At 41.4% G+C, this 11,438-nt stretch overlaps 1 pseudogene; it reads right to left on the bottom strand.

Annotated features, from left to right (window-relative positions):
- Positions 1–441: 441 nt before the first annotated feature.
- Positions 442–11,120, bottom strand: LOC136458605 (probable sodium/metabolite cotransporter BASS2, chloroplastic; annotated as a pseudogene).
- Positions 11,121–11,438: the final 318 nt, after the last annotated feature.

Below are 11,438 nucleotides of genomic sequence, written 5' to 3'. Positions count from 1 at the left end.
ATGCTCATATTTGTTCCGGTCATGGTATGTTGCAACGTGCAAAATCGAGGCTCCTCTCTTCTTAAAAAAAGTTTTCTTTTTACAACGCTGAGCGCTCTAAAAAGTTATTTATTTAGAACAGGGGGAGTAGTGATAAAATCCATACAAACAATAATAAATATAATCAAAATTTTACAAATAGTTTAACTTAGGACAACTCTAAAAATTGACTCACAACAACTCTAAACAAACAGATCAGTTTCTTTGAAATATTAATTACTCACGCCTGCATCGTAAATAGACGACCACCAGAGGGTCACAAAACTTCTTTTGACTGCTCTGCTCGGAAGCAGCTTATTTCTAAACTTTTTTAAGTTTAATTGAATTTATAGAAAAAGAGCGCCAAGACTTGTGACACCAAATTAGTATCATTGGATACATCATACTATACTTTCATAATATGTTTATTTGGTATCACAAATATTTATACTTTTTTTAATAAATTTGGTTAAACACTTAGGACAACTCTAGAAATTAATTTATTTGTGAACGGAGATAGTATGAAATACTATAGTACACACCAAACATAGGCAAAGCGGAACCCCTAATGATAATCAACAATAGAATATGCCTTCCTATCTATGCCTAAAGTATTGGAACATGAATCCTTCTGATGTAACTGCACTCTAATAGCTAGGAGCTCATGTGTCGAGTTTCTTTACTCCTTGAAATCATCTTTGTCATTCGCTGGAAGCCCTTTGTTTCTCCAGTAAACTGCAAGAGCACTTCCTCCAAGCTGTCATGGAAAAAATAAAATAGAAGACCTTCGATAAATATATTTCATTTACGCCGCCCAAACAAAAATTTAGTGTTGAATGCAAATGAATGAGTGCAGGGATTAGAGAGGGGAACTAGAAAACTTACAGCCATGCACACAACGCTGACAGCTGAAGGAACAGCAACGAGTGGATTTGTGAAATGCTTTTGAGCAAGTAAAAATCCAAGTGCAGAACTCTGCCAGAAAAAAAGGTGAGATTGGTAAGCACTAAACGTATGAAAATGCACATTGCTCTAGGCAAGGGTAACTGAAGGGTAGTCATCCAGCTAAACACGTTTTGATGCTTTGTGAACCAAACTGCTAGTACAATCAGCGAGGCTCAGTGTCTAACAACTTCATTCAATAGAACAGAGTATGAATTGCAAAAGTCAATCTCATTTTATTTTATATCAATAGCGGAAAGCTAAACAGATTCATCAAGAGGCCGTCTACACATCATCAACCAATTGACAGATAACATGTTTGAGCGATTAGGCAGCAAAATAATGGTATAAATATTGGTGTTTAAGCAACCTACATAATACATAACAAACCATACCAGCAGAATAATTTATACAAATAATTGATCAAATTGATTCTTTACTTGTCCATATAACTATCTAATAACAATCCCAAACAACGAATAAGAATCATCTAGCTTTTAACGGTGCTACAAATTTCTATGCCTAGATGAGAACAGATTGAACCTGAGCATATCAACATATCTTTACCTGCATCCCACATTCAATTGAGATGGTCCTAGAGGTTGATTCCCCAAAGGTAGATAATCTCGATAACCAGTACCCAAGAGCAAATGCAGCAACATGAAGCAGAGCAACAGGGATAAAAAGTTGACCACCTTGAGTTTTCAACACTTCTGCGACTTGTCCAATCTTGCAAAAGTTCAGTTTTGAATCAAAACTAGAGAAAAAAAATAGTATCCCATGCATACTATTCAAAATATCATTATGAGGAGCAACTATTTACTAATATACTCCATTCGCTTCAAACTGTAAGTCATTCTAGCTTTGTCCTAAGTAAAACTTCTTTAGCTTTGACCAAGTTTATAGAAAAATGCACAAACATCTGCAACATCAAACAAGATTCATTATATACATGACATATATTTTGATAGTACATTTATTGATATTGTACATGTTAATATATTTTTCTATCAACTTGGTCAAAGCTAGACAAGTTTGACTTAGGACAAAACTAAAACGACTTACAATTTGAACGAAGGGAGTATAAGGGAATAGGATATACCTATTCGCATTACTATTTAAGAAAAAAATAAGGACACCTGACCATGTTTAGGTTAGAATGGGTTATTACATTTTCTTTAACTCAACAAAAGTGGATTTTGGTTTTCATGAAATATATAAAAAATGATTTTGAATTACTAACAAACAGTTATACAAAGGTTTGAATCTTACTCAGGAAAGTTCTTTATAAGACTTACAGGGCTCGCGCAAAGCAAAGTGGTGAGGAGGACACCAAACAGGGGTGTTACAGTGATAATGCGCTCAGTAAATTTAGGAAAATATTCATGGGCCAATACTGCATAGTGAAAGAAATAGTCACACCAGCTGTCATAAAATATTTCTAAGACACTGAAAGTCAGTAAATTAATCTCCCATTAAGCTTTTTAAGCACCTCCAACAACAGTCGGCACCAAAACAACCTGGAAAGTACTGATTGCCAGTCCCTGCGTACACAAAATATCCTTTTAACTCAGGCAGACATAATTAAGGAAACAAATTGGAACAGGATTGTAGTGTCCTTACTGCTGCATCAACAGGAACTAGTTGACCAGCAAGGAGTTTAGTCAGGAGGGGTGTCATCACTATAGCACCAATAGTTGAACAACTATAACATGCACAGGGAGAATGTTAGAATGCAATAGAGAAGTAGGCTGAAGGAAGCATAAATAGCATCGAAAGAATATCGCTAAATCAAAACCTAAGTAGCATAACAGAACAATAAGGTGAGATCAGAAATACTACATGCAACAGTCAATGGCCTGCTAATCAAATTCTACAGAAAAAGATTACACAAACATCTTCTGCTATGATACCCAGGATGAATATGCGAAATTATTTGGGCACAAGCTGTCTGATTCACATCTGCAGGCCTTGACAGCCCTGTTCAACTGGTCCTTGCCTGATGATTTTGGACAGGGGGCTGATGAGGAATTGTTAAGTTAGCCTATTAGTGCTCTGGTTGTTGTGTTTCTTTCTTTGTTGGTCGATTTTACATCTTCAGTCAATGGAACCTGGCAAAATTTTAATTTGGAACGTGAGGGGTTTAAATTCCACCGCGAGACAAGACTCGGTGCACACTTTTGTGGATACTTCTCGGGCTGACATCGTTTGTATCCAGGAGACAAAAATCTCAGATATGTCTCAAAGAGTCCTCCTATCTGCTCTAGGTTCAGATTTCTCAGATTTCATGGCGGCCCCATCAGTTGGAGCAACTGGGGGAATCCTGGTATCCTGGAGACGACACATCAGAGTATCAGGAGTTTGGCGAGGAGACAACCACAGTGTCTCAGGTTCAGTTTTCTCAGGAGAGTGGACAAACATGGTGGTTGACTTGTGTCTATGGACCTCAAGGGAATGATGAAAATATTCTATTTTTACAAGAGCTACGTGATATTCGTGCAGCATGCCCAGGGCCTTGGATGGTGGCAGGAGATTTTAATTTAATCTACAAGGATAAGGATAAGAACAATTCTAATTTGAATAGGGCAATGATGGGACGTTTTAGGAGACTAATTAACGATCTGGCCCTCAAAGAGCTACCCTTGCATGGTCGCAAATACACATGGTCAAACCAAAAGGACTCTCCAACCCTGGTGAAATTAGACAGAGTGCTGTGTACAGTGATTGGGAGGATAGATTCCCCAATTGTCTACTTCAGAGCATGGATTTTGATGATTCTGATCACTGCCCTTTGCTGCTTGGTCTTCAAGACAATAAACCAGGAAAACACAGGTTTCACTTTGAGTCTTTTTGGCCCAAACTTGATGGTTTTCATGAGACTGTCGCTTCTGCTTGGTCTTCTGTTCCTCCTAGCCCATGTCCTTTCATATCTCTAGATATGAAGTTCAAAGCTGTCACCAAGAGTCTACAAAGCTGGAGTGAAAAAGGGGTTGGCCAGATTACAACTCAGCTTGCTTTGGCAAGAGAAATTCTCCATCAATTTGAAATTGCTCAAGACAGCCGCCAACTTTCACAAGAAGAATTATGGCTTAAAAACAATCTGAAGAAACACAGCTTAGCCCTTGCATCCCTCAAGCGTACAATGGCTCGATCTCGGTCAAGGATCAGCTGGCTCAAGGATGGGGATGCTAATACACATTTATTCCACCTTCACGCCACACACTGGAAGAGGAAGAAATTTATTGGGAAACTATTGTCAGGAGATAAAATCTGTACAACCCAGAATGAAAAAGCTGCAGTCATTGATGAATACTTTGAAGCTGTGTTGGGAAACTGCACTGCAAGGGAGTACACTATCAATTTGGCAGAATTGGGAATTAATGCACATGATCTGTCTGATCTGGAACTTCCCTTCACTGAAGAGGAGGTGTGGAGGACAATTAAGCAATTACCTTCGGATAAGGCTCCTGGGCCGGACGGGTACACAGGTCGCTTTTATAAAGCTTGTTGGGCCATAATAAAAGAAGACATCATGGCAGCCATCTCTGCAGTTTGGAGTAGGAAGCTTGCAAACTTTGGTGTTCTCAATTCTGCTTACATCACACTCCTCCCCAAGAGGGACGGGGCTGAGCAGCCCAAAGATTTCAGACCTATAAGCTTGGTGCATAGCTTTGCCAAATTAATCACAAAGATGCTATCTAATCATCTTGCTTCACGGCTTCAACAAATGGTGTCTCCCATTCAGAGCGCCTTCATTAAAGGACGCTTTATACAGGATAATTTCATGCTGGTGCAGCAGACAGCGAGATTTCTTAATCAACAGAAACAGGCTCGTATTCTTCTCAAGTTGGATATTTCAAAAAGCATTTGATTCTGTAGCTTGGCCTTTCCTCGAAAATTTACAGCAGCTAGGCTTTGGACAAATTTGGCGGGATATAATCAGTGGGCTGCTTTGTTCTTCATCCACCCAAGTGCTATTGAATGGAATCCCTGGAGATCATATCATCCATCGGTGTGGATTACGACAGGGCGACCCTCTCTCCCCGATGTTGTTCATTTTGGTCATGGATGTATTAGGACATATGATTTCAAAGGCCAAAACTGAGGGCTTGCTGATGCCACTGTCAAGGAGGGCCTTGCAGCACCTCATTTCTATTTATGCAGATGATGTGGTGTTATTTCTTAGACCAGAGGCTGGGGATATCAATTTAACAATGGGCATTCTTGATCTGTTTGGAGAGGCAACAGGGCTCAAGACAAACTTACAGAAAAGCAATGTTTTACCCATTAGATGTGGTGAAACTGAGCTAGCAACTGTACAGAACCTGCTGCCATGTGAACTTGCAAGTTTTCCATGCAAATATCTAGGTTTACCCCTCTCTTTGAAGAAACTCCCTAAGGAGCAAGTGCAGCCCATTATTGACCGCATTGCTGATCAGCTTCCGGGCTGGAAAGCAAATCTGATGACCAAAATTGGGAGGAAGGTTCAGGTACAGTTTGTGCTCACTGGCATGCTTATTTATGTCTTCATGGCTATTGATTTTCCACCATGGGCCATCAAAGCAGTGGATAAAATTCGGCGTGGATTTCTTAGGAAAGGTCGCAGGGATGTACAAGGAGGTCACTGTCTGGTTGCTTGGGTCAAGGTGTGTCGGCCTATTGAATTGGGTGGGTTAGGAATTGCTGATCTCAAGTCCCTCGGCTGGGCCCTGCGAATGCGATGGCTCTGGTTACAAAAAACAGAACCTGATCGCCCATGGGCAGACCTCCCAATACATGTACCTGAGCAAGTTAGGGTCTTCTTTGCAGCGGCTATTTATTCAGAGGTTGGGGACGGAGCAACAACCCTTTTTTGGACTGACAGATGGCTCCATGGACAATGCATCGCAGATGTGGCACCTCGTCTCTTCGCTGTCATTGCTGTAAGGAGACGCAAGAAGAGAACGGTGAAAGAAGCCCTCGCCAACCGTGCATGGATCTCTGACATACGGGGAGCTCACACTGTTGGGGTCATCACTGAATATCTCCTCCTATGGGACCTCTTATCTGACTTTGAGCTGCAGCCTGAAATGGAAGATAGACATGTATGGCGACTTGCTTCAAATGGTCAATAATCTGCTAAATCAGCTTATGAGGGCCTATTTTTGGGATCTATTCTTTTCGGGCCATGGGAAAAAATTTGGAAGACATGGGCACCACCCAAATGTCGTTTCTTTATGTGGTTGGTTGCTCATAATAGATGTTGGACAGCGGACCGTTTAGCTCGCCGGGGTCTCCCTCATCCTGAACGTTGTCCTTTGTGTGACCAAACAGCCAAAACCATTGATCATCTCCTCATTGGTTGTGTCTTCACAAGAGAGTTCTGGTTCCGTTTCCTGTCACAAGTTGGTCTGCAATCCCTCTCCCGGTCTCCCCTCAGCCCACTGAACTCTCATTTCTAGATTGGTGGGATAGAGTAGTGCTACTAGTGACTTACTAACGCAAGGAATCAATTCTCTCATAATTCTTGGAGCATGGACTGTATGGACTCATCGCAACAGGTGTGTTTTTGATGGAGCAGCCCCTGATATTGCAAGAACTCTGATAGTTGCTGGAGAGGAGCGAAAACTATGGTCGTTGGCTGGGGCTCGAGGAATTTCTCTCCTGACTGCGCCCCCCCCCCCCCCCCCCCCCCCCCCCCCCCCCCATTCAGAAAGTTAAGATCCTGGTCACCCTTTGAAACAGACACGGGCGCGCTTATATGCTAAGGATCAGAGAGTTTGGGGGAGTTTTGTGTGAGTTGGCGTGAGTGTGTGGGCATGCCTTTTGGCTGGCCTGGGGTGTGTTGTATGGGTTCTTTCCCTTTCTTTCACTTCTTAATATAATGATGCGCAGCTCTCCAGCATTTTTCGAGAAGATACTACAGAGGGTATAAACCTCGTAAGTGATTCATGACTAGAAGCTAGTTAAACTTGACATTGCCTATGTTAATTCGAAAAGTTTTTTTCACTCCAAAATTTCACCATGGAATCCTCAACTAAATCCAAATTTTGATTCAGACAACATCAGAGCATTGTTGGCATTACTTCGCGGGACTGATGTTACAGAGAGATCTGGCATAAGATCAACTTGACAACATAAAGCTAGCAGACAGCAACTGGCAACAGGAATGCACTGTCCAAATCAATATTGTGATTGTGATAGTATAAACCTTTTGCAATTAAACGCTCCATCTGGAAACAGATAGCACAATAATAAAATGATAAGTGCAACAGAAAGTGAAACAGTGTCAGGATAGATGTGTATAATCCCATAGCATGAGCAAATGTGTACAAGTAACTGTGTGCGTGATGTCAATATTTCAAATGTGTGCGAGTAACCCTGGTGGCTCAACTGTGAACTCTAAAAATTATTATTATTCTTAAGGCAAAGATATGCAGTGTATATTCTGAAAAAAAAAGGATACATGTATACGGATGCTAAGTATCTACAGCTTTAGTAATGGATAGAGAAGCTCAGGAAAGATGCAGGTGTATGGATGTCAAAGAGATTAACATAAGTACCAAACAAATTCCTTTCTTTTGCAAGCAAAACATCAAGCTTACGTGGTCATAAGAACTGAAAGCGCAACATTTCCCTTGGATATATAAGTTGCAACATTTGATGCTTGTCCACCAGGGCAACATGAGACCAAGATAAGACCAGTTGCAAGAGGAGCTGATAGCTTCAAGGCCTGCAAAATAAAGAACCCAAATTATGTGCTTATAAATGCAGGCATTAAAATGAAATGTCTGGTAGAGATACTTTAGTGAAATGTACACGATGAAGAGCTAAACAAATGTTACTGCAAGTGGTGGAAGACATGGGCTAACTTTGTTACATTAAAATATGCCCCGGTCAAATGAGACAGTATGATCACCTTACAAAGAAGAAAATATAGAAGATTAAAGGCAAAAAACGAAGAAGTAAAGAAACTGGGCTCTTCTTAATGCAGATACACAGCTCTCCTGCATATTCGAGAGAGAAAAAAAGGGTGGCATTCAGATCTGGCAAATCTGCTGGCAGGTAAGTTTCTTGCCAGGTCTCTTCAGTTTTTTTCATTTAATCTTTGCAAACTTTATGTAAAATTCTCAAATAAGCTTGTATAGCAGAGAAAGAAAGTCCCTCATAGCAGCATCTCAAAACAAAGGTACAAAAAAATGTGATTGATTAAAATAGAAAAATAAGTATTGCCAGATTCTTTCTCCTAGATGTAAACATGATCATAGCATTGTACACTTATTGTTGACAGATGTAAACCTCAATCCAGCAACAAATGTGCTCATCTAAGTATAAAGTGAAGGGAAATAAAACACATTATAAGGAGTGATCAACTTCAGTTGGCCAACTATACACTCAGTGATAAAACTTTATACCATAACCAACATTTAACTAACAATACAACACAATCATAATTCAAAAAACAATGCACAGAATATATTATTTACCATCAAAAAATTTCAATAACCTACAATCATTGAAGTCTCATACAGTTTACAACAAAGCATTCAAAATATAAACAACCATTATACATATTTTTGTGTCTATAGGAGAGTTACCAATGCAATAGAAAATCCAAGCATAGGTTTGATCAAATACTGCGCAAGAAACCCCACACCAACCTGCGAAGAAGCAATTCAGCAGAACTTACATAATAACTTATAAATTAACAGGATGTTGGATACAGAAAAGGCAATATCACTATTTTCTTATTAATACAGGTGTCTAGGTGCAGAAACATACTGTCCATGGGTTCCTCATGCATCTCCTAAAATCTTCAAATGTCAACGTTAGTCCCATCGACAGCATTAGGAATCCTAAGCCCATAGTAAAAAGGTCGGTCTCCAACCAGGTAACCTGCGGGTTGTCCAATGAAACCCCAACAAAATGGTAAGGTGTTAACTGTTGGTTCCACAGATAGTAATAGCAATTGAAAGTGGTAGAACTGTTACCATATATGGTTTGTAGATGCCAATGATAGTACCTAGTATAACCTGCCATATGTGATCTCGGGTATTAGTAGATTTACAAAAACTTGTGTCATATCCACCATGCATAAATGTACACTAGTAGGCAAAAGAAAAGAAAACCTTCAGATGCTCTTGTACTACATACCCAGACAGGGAAAAGAGTGGTGAGCAACTCAACAATTTTTTCATACTGGCTTACTCCAGTAGGCAAGCTATCCGGAAGATTACTAGATACGTTAGCTTCAGCCTTGCACAAAATTTGTCGGCTCCTGAGACAAGAAATTGTACAAATTCAACTTTAGGAATGCATAACAACAGTCATCAATAACCTAGTTGAGGGTGCAAAATAACAAGACTATCAAAAGAGCAGTTTAGCTAGTTCGCATGATGAAGAATTATTTCAGCAAGTTTACAGTCTTTGAGGTGTGAGGTGTCATCACCCACAAGCCTAACTAAAGCAAGAGACTGACAGAATTAAGAATTGCAAAAGGATATTTTTTCAGCCAAAAGAAATAAGGATGTGTTTGGTGTTATCATGATATCAAAAACAAAAAAAACAAAATTATAGTGGCTGATGAATGAAAAACTCAATAATGGAAATGTTACAGCACATAACAGATGGAAGGAAATCAAAGAATAACAAGAATATTATGGTATTGAAGAGGAAAATATGACTTTGACAAGCCAAAAGGGTAGAACATGATAGCTGTAACAGGTTCGCTACAAACTTGCTTATCATCTTCCACCTTGAGGTGCATAAATTTAGTTAAGGAGTCCCAAAAGTTAATAAGCAACAATATGTTGATCTGCCTTTCGCTAAGTGTTTGAGTTTTACAAAATAGTAGAGCACAGGAGTGAAAGGCACAACTATGTTCAGAAGCATACACGATCAGATGACTAGAGCAGACGAAAGGTACTCCATTGATGAGTTCTGTCATTTGGACTAACTTATAGTGGCAGAGCAGTAACTTTTGACCAGCAGGGCAATTTACAAGAAAGATAATGTTCAGAGAAAATTCGAGAAAGTTTCAGCAAACCAGTATATATAATGTACTTTATATCCAAAAATGCAGCAGAACCAGTTCAAACTAGTAAGCCAAAAATTCATCGAAGGAACCAAATAAATACCTTTCGCTTACTGTCAGTTTTCTAAAGCAAATAGGTTTCACCGGAAAAAATGCAGTGTGGTCCTGAGAACATAGTGAGGCAGTGAAACCAAAGCTACATTCATCAGCAGCACCTACTGCTACTGGTGCAGCTTCAGAACTTCTGAAGCTCACAGAATTCTCTCTAAACTAAGACATGTGTCTAGGACACTGCTTGAGATTAGCACAAAACTGATTATACAACACTCTAAAACCAAAAGCCAAACTCTGCTGGTCCTCACATTTGGCCAATCCATGCCCTGAACGGCTAAACAGAGATCTCGTTACACAAGAGCAATTCCAGAATCCAGAGGGCTGGTTAAAACACGAGCATACCTGAGAACCGGGGTGATAGTAGCATGCTGGTGCAGACGCAACGGCCAATCCCAGCTCGTGTTTGTCGTTCCCCATTCCGTGACTTGGCATCGACCAGGCAATCCCCAATCCGCACCCTGCATCCATAGCCGCATCCAAATCAACGGAACCACCTCAAACGAACGAAAAGTTAGGAATAATAACAGCGAGGGAGGCGCGTACCGAGACGAGCAGCCGAGCAGGCGGCGGCGCGCGGCTGCGGGCCGGAGGGCCCGGGAGACGGAGGCCATGGAGCAGGCGGCGGACGGCGCCATGCGGAGGAACCTAGGAGTAGGAGGCAAGCACGAGATGCTGATAGGTGTGGTGCTCCGTAGCTCGTGGAACTGACGGGAAGGGGGACGGGGACGGGGAGGGTTTAAGAGTCGACGAGTGAAGGGAGACGTCGACCCAGCGGAGAAGATTGTGTCGTCGTCGAGGGAACAGGAAGGGGAGTGGGGACGACGGAAATCGATGGGGCGCCGGGAGAGCCGCACGTCGGGGTCCCGGCGGCTTGTCCCCGGCGAGCTTGTGGATCAGGTTGCTGTTGCTCCCTCCCTCGTCCCAACTGCCGCGCAACCTTGCTGGCCTGCAAGGGATTTGAGCGGATCACCACATGACTATGCTCGGACACCTCCGCGGCTCTGCCACGGCGCCACCCCAACATCGTGCTACTCAGGTCTCATGGTCTACTGCTATGCCCGTGACGACTGACGAGAAGCTGTTGGTGTACCGGTATGCCCAAACGACCTTTTCTTCTTTCTCCATGAAAATCGGCTTCTCACTCGATCCACGGGGCCTACTGCTGCAGCCAGGGAGCTAAACACGACGTCAAAGATCTAGGAGATAATAATTTAACAATCTGTCATCTTTATGATGACCATTCTCTGTTTTCCTAGGCCCTGTTTAGTTACTCCCAACTGTCAACTTTGGCATTATGTAAAAAGAAGATTCTCCGTCACATCAAACTTGTGGTACATATATGGAGTACTAA

The sequence above is a fragment of the Miscanthus floridulus genome, chromosome 6 (assembly GCF_019320115.1).
Source record: "Miscanthus floridulus cultivar M001 chromosome 6, ASM1932011v1, whole genome shotgun sequence".
Taxonomy (NCBI): Eukaryota; Viridiplantae; Streptophyta; class Magnoliopsida; order Poales; family Poaceae; genus Miscanthus; species Miscanthus floridulus.
Note: the sequence above shows the minus strand (reverse complement) of the source record. Positions and strands in the feature narration are given on the sequence as shown.